Source organism: Pan troglodytes, chromosome 6, assembly GCF_028858775.2.
Source record: "Pan troglodytes isolate AG18354 chromosome 6, NHGRI_mPanTro3-v2.0_pri, whole genome shotgun sequence".
Classification (NCBI taxonomy): Eukaryota; Metazoa; Chordata; class Mammalia; order Primates; family Hominidae; genus Pan; species Pan troglodytes.
The window spans coordinates 56,393,158-56,399,527 of record NC_072404.2 but is presented as its reverse complement, the minus strand read 5'-3'; positions in this window follow the sequence as shown (position 1 = coordinate 56,399,527).

Sequence of the window (6,370 nt, the reverse complement as noted above, 5' to 3'; positions counted from 1 at the left end):
ACCTAGGCAATACCATTCAGAACATAGGCATGGGCAAGGACTTCATGTCTAAAACACCAAAAGCAATGGCAACAAAAGCCAAAATTGACAAATGGGATCTAATTAAACTAAAGAGCTTCTGCACAGTGAAAGAAACTACTATCAGAGTGAACAGGCAACCTACAGAATGGGAGAAAATTTTTGCAATCTACACATCTGACAAAGGGCTAATATCCAGAATCTACAATGAACTCAAACAAATTTACAAGAAAAAAGCAAACAACCCCATCAACAAGAAGGCGAAGGATATGAACAGACACTTCTCAAAAGAAGACATTTATGCAGCCAAAAAACACATGAAAAAAATGCTCATCATCACTGGCCATCAGAGAAATGCAAATCAAAACCACAATGAGATACCATCTCACACCAGTTAGAATGGCGATCATTAAAAAGCCAGGAAACAACAGGTGCTGGAGAGGATATGGAGAAATAGGAACACTTTTACACTGTTGGTGGGACTGTAAACTAGTTCAACCATTGTGGAAGTCAGTGTGGAGATTCCTCAGGGATCTAGAACTAGAAATACCATTTGACCCAGCAATCCCATTACTGGGTATATACCCAAAGGATTATAAATCATGCTGCTATAAAGACACATGCACATGTATGTTTATTGTGGCACTATTCACAATAGCAAAGACTTGGAACCAACCCAAATGTCCAACAATGATAGACTGGATTAAGAAAATGTGGCACATATACACCATGGAATATTATGCAGCCATAAAAAATGATAAGTTCATGTCCTTTGTAGGGACATGGATGAAGCTGGAAACCATCATTCTCAGCAAACTATCTCAAGGACAAAAAACCAAACACCGCATGTTCTCACTTATAGGTGGGAATTGAAAAATGAGAACACATGGACACAGGAAGGTGAACATCACACACCGGGGCCTGTTGTGGGGTGGGGAGAGTGGGGAGGGATAGCATTTGGAGATACACCTAATGTTAAATGACGAGTTACTGGGTGCAGCACACCAACATGGCACATGTATACATATGTAACTAACCTGCACGTTGTGCACGGGTACCCTAAAACTTAAAGTATAATAAAAAAAAAAGAGAGATATTTTAAAGCTGGGTGTCCGGGAGCGACATCACATGTCGGCAGGTTCCATGATGCCCCCTGAGCCGTAAAACCAGCAAGTTTTTATTAGCAATTTTCAAAGGAGAGGGAGTGTACGAATAGGGTGTGGGTCACAAAAATCACATGCTTCATAGGGCAATAAAAGATCACAAGGCAGAAGGTCAAGGCAAGATCACAAGGTCAGGGAGAAACTAGAATTACTAGTGAAGTTCCATGTCCCACTGTGCATGCATTGTCATTGATAAACATCTTAACAGGGTTCAAGAGCAGAGAACTGGTCTGACTAGAATTCACCAGGCTGGAATTTCCTAATCCTAGCAAGCCTAGGGGCGCTGCAGGAGGCCAGGGCATGTTTCATCCCTTATCTGCAACTGCATAAAGCAGACAACCCCCCCCAGAGCAGCCATTTTAGAGGCCCCCCTGGGAATGCATTCTTTTCCCATGGCTGTTAATTATCAATATTCCTTACCAGGGAAAGAATTCAGTGATATTTCTCTTACCCATTTTCGGTAATAAGAGAAATATGGCTCCGTCCTGCCTGGCTCCCAGGCAGTCAGACCTAATGGTTATCTCCCTTGTTCCCGACCGTTGCTGTTATCCTGTTCTTTTTTCAAGGTGCCCAGATTTCATATTGTTCAAACACACATGCTTTACGACCAGTGTGTGCAGTTAATGCAATCATCACAGGGTCTGGAGGCAACATATATCCTCAGCTTACAAAGATGACAGGATTAAGAGATTAAAGTGAAGATAGGCATAGGAAATTATAAGAGTAGTGATTGGGGAAGTGATAAATGTCCATGAAATCTTCCCAATTTATGTTCTTCTGTCACGGCTTCAGCAGGTCCCTCCGTTCGGGGTCCCTGACTTCCCACAACATCTTTCCCTTTCTTTTTATATAAATGTGCTATGGTGATGAAGGCTTGTTCATTCTCTCGATTTTGATGCAGGATTCTTTGACTGGTCTGGCACACTAAAGACAAGCCGATTAAACAGAGAAACCTAATTCCAAATTGCACTAGGCTGTCCCCCTGAAAAGCTGAGTCCTTTTCACTACCTGGCTAGAAGGCATATGAGAAATGGAAGCAGGAAATTCACAGAAGAAAAACTATACATGACTATGGAACATTTCAATGTAATTTTTAAAATTACATAGAAAATATAGGCATAGCTAGTTGTCCATGAGTTGCCTTGTCTAGCTTTTTGTAGTCATTGATTAATCCTCACTTTCAGATTTCACAAATCTCGACGCACTTTATTTTTATAGAATGAGATCATCTCTTGATAGAGGCCTTTGCAGTCTGATCACAACCTACAGTAAGAAATGCATTCTATATTATGACCCAGTACACATATTCCTGTACATCATTGAAAGGTTCAGAAAGCAATATTTTCATCATTAGGTGCAATGTCTCTTGTTTTATATTTTATTCTGTTCTATTGCATTTTTTTAAATGCTGGTCATGAGACCTGCAAAACTGATTCCATGACCCACCAATAGTCTGAGGCCAATGATTTGAGACTTTTGAGAGAAAAACAAAGTTGGAGGACTGACACTGCCCAACTTAAAGACTTACTACAGCCAGGCGCAGTGGCTCACGCCTGTAATCCCAGCACTTCGGGAGGCCGAGGTAGGTGGATCATTTGAGGTAAGGAGTTCAAGACCAGCCTGGCAACATGGTGAAACCCCCTCTCTACTAAAAATACAAAAATTAGCCAGGCGTGGTGGTACATGCCTGTAATCTCAGCTACTCGGGAGGCTGAGGCACAAAAATTGCTTGAACCCAGGAAGTGGAGGTTGCAGTGCACCGAGATAGTGCCACTGCACTCCAGCCTGGGCAACAGAGCGAGACTGTGTCTCAAATAAGTAAGTAAATTAATAAGTAAATGAATAAAAGACTTACTACAAAGCTACAGTAGTTAAGAAAGTGCTATTGGTAAAAGAATAGACAAATAGATGAATGGAACAGAATAGGGAGCTCAGAAATAGACCCACACAAATATGGTGAAATGGTCTTTGACAAAGGAGTGAAGGCAACACAATGAAGAAAGGATAGGCTCTTCGACAAATGGTTGTGGAATAAATGGACGTCCACATGCCAAAAAAAAATGAATCTAGATCTAGACCTTTACTCAAAATGGATCATAGACTTAAAGGTAACATGCAAAACTATAAAACTCCTAGAGGATGACACAAGAGAAAATCTAGTTTAGTTTGATGATGACCTTTTAGATAAATCACCAGCTTCCTCCATTAAATGCAATCTATGGAGGAAAAGGACTGATGAATTGGACTTCATTAAAATAAAAAACTTCTACGCTGGAAGAAAAGAAAACAGAATTGATATTCTCACCAGCTCCTAAACAAATTGGCTTTTCCAGGAAAACTCAGTTCCCCTGACACTCCTGTCTGTGGGCTTGGCCAGAGTGTGGGCCTAGCAGTAGAGCTCCTCTCTCTTCACCCATGGCCTCAGCAAAGCCCCCAGTGCCCACCTTGCTCTGGCACACAGTGGTCTCAGCAGGAAGCCCCGTCTCTTCTGCTCCCAGGAGCCACACTCAGGTGCACTGTGAATCTCTTTCACAGTCATGTCTGCACCTGCAGTCTCCCTCCTGCAACATGCACACTGTTGCGACTGACTGCAGGCCACTCTGGCATCATGAGAGATGGCCATTGCTGCTCCTGTGGAAGGGCAGACTCACCCTCTTCCAGGAACAGCCTTGGCTGCAACCCATGCTACCTTCCCCTGCCCTGGGGCATTACAAGGTCACACGAGATCAGCCATTCTCAACCAGGGGCAATTTTGCCACCAGGAAACATGCAATGCCTGGAGACATTCTTGGTTGTCACAACTGGGGACTACTGGCACCTAATGAGTAAAAGCCGGATGCTGCTAAACATTCTATAATGCACAGGACAGCTCCCATCACAGAGAATTATACAGCCTTAATGTAATAGTGCTGGGATGGTTAATGTTATGTGTCGACTGAAGTGGGCTAAGAGATGCCCAGAGGGCCAGTAAAGCAGGATTTCTGGGTGTGTTCATGAGGGTGTTTCTGGAAGAGATTGGCATTGGAATCTCCAGAAAGTAAACAAGATCCATCCTCACCAGTGCGGGCTGGTAACATCCAGTTTGTTGAGTGCCAGAATAGAACAAAAAGGTGGATGAAGGGCAAATTCTTTCTCTTCTTGAGCTGGGATATCCATCTTCTCCTGCTCTTGGGCCTTCAAACCCAGGATGAATTACACCACCAGCTTATCTAGTTCTCCGGCCTGTAGATGGAAGACTGTGGGACTTCCCAGCCTCCATAATCACATGAGCCAATTTCTACATTAAATCTCTTCTTATATTCCTATATCCATATCCTATTATTTCCAGTTTTCTGGAGAAACCTGACTGATAAAGTGCCATGGTTGGGAAACCCTGCCCTAGATTTCTTTCTTTGGTCCTCGAAGCCTCACCCCTATTCCCCATAAATCCCACACCTGCAAGAAGAAAGGAAATGTAAAAAGAGTCCCTTCTGGGAATGGATGCTGATTCCTATGTAGATTTCTCTATTGAGAGATAACTGTTGCTCAGTAGTTGGACACTACTAGTTCACTTTTTTGAGGATTTCAAAACTGAGGCCTCTCTTCTCTATGGACGTTTTTTTTCTAGTCCTATTGCTTCAAATATCATCTAAACACTTTCAACCCATAACTTTATTTCCTGTCTGGGCCTCTTTTCTGAGCTGTACTGGACATCTCAAATCACACGATTTGTGGATATCTGAAATTTAATTCCCAAACTGAATCCTTGGTGTCCTTCACCTCCCCACACCCGATACTGGTCCACCCCAGTCTTCTTCCTCTCAGTCTATGACCGTCATCCTCTGCCCACTGGCTTCATCACTGGGTAGTCGTTCCATCCCCTTGACTCCTCCCCTTGCCCAGCAACCTCCTAACATGCACACACACACACGCACTTATGGGGAATATTAGCACGCTTCTTCATCTCAAGCCCCCCATCCCTCCCCCAGCCCATCTCCTAGAATGGATTCACTTGAATTCACTCCTGGTTTGCAGGAAAGTACAGAAATCCAAGGAATGTGGTGGGAATTGGTGGTCCAACTTAAAGGGTCTAACCCTTTCACCCTTATCTCCCTCTGATCCATTTTCTACCCCAGAGCCAGAGTGATCTTAAACCATAAGTAAGCTAAGGTTACTGCTTTCTAGAAACACTTCAATGCCTTCTATTACAGTTGGGGGGATACAAATTATGTAACGTGGCTTGCAAGACTCCTCCTCCCCTACTTTGAATGGTCCTTAGGAGTTGGCCTTCTGTCAGGGCCTGGGAGATGCCGAGCTTGATCCTCAGTAACTTTGCAGAGGCTGTTCCCTGTTTGGAACCCTTCCCTCACTCTTCCCCTTACCAAGGACAATCACTTCTTCGGTTCTCAGCTCCTGTGAGACCCCAGGCTGGAGCATTTGGGTGTGCGTCATTGGAGGGCTCACTTGCCATTCTTTCTCTTTTCCCTCTTTCCTCCAATGGCTCCTGTGGAGGTTTTGAGACTCCTCAATGTCACTCTGCTTCTCTCTCCAGTTCCAGTCCTAACAATAGGAACCCTAGGTGCCCCGCCCCAGCCTGCTCCAGTCCCCTAGGATAGAGCAAGGAGAGCTCTTCCCTGCATCTAGCCTGTGACAAATGCCTCTAGTGACAGCCCTCTCTGCCTTGTTTCCAGTCCTTTAATGAGCTGCCCGCAGCCAGCCTCACTCTCACTCTGCTCTTCACACCCACCGAGCCCCACGCTTGGAGCTGCTGGGGGTCTGCCAGAAAGACCAGCTCCTAAGATCCCTGCAGGCTGTGCCTGCTCAACTTCTCAATGTGGCTTTCTCAGCCCTGCTTTGTGCTCTCATAAAATTCTATCGACTTTGGGTTTTTTTTTATAAATTTGTCCAAATTCCAGAGTATTGTTTCATGCATCTCAACTATGATTTTGATGGATTTGGGGAAGGAAGGTGAGTTCCTGGGTTCTGCTGATATCTGAACCTGGAAATCTTACCCATATTGCTGAGTGCTGCACCGGGAAGTGCAGGCTTACTTTGGGGCTGCCTTCAGGGGCAGGAGGCTGTGTGCAATGCAGGCATCACCTGGTGCAGGGCTGGAACATATCAGATGACTTAATGGGCTCCAAACTTGAAATCAGGGCTGCTTAGTAAAAGGTGGGATGTATGTAGAATTACATAAGAAAGATCCAAGC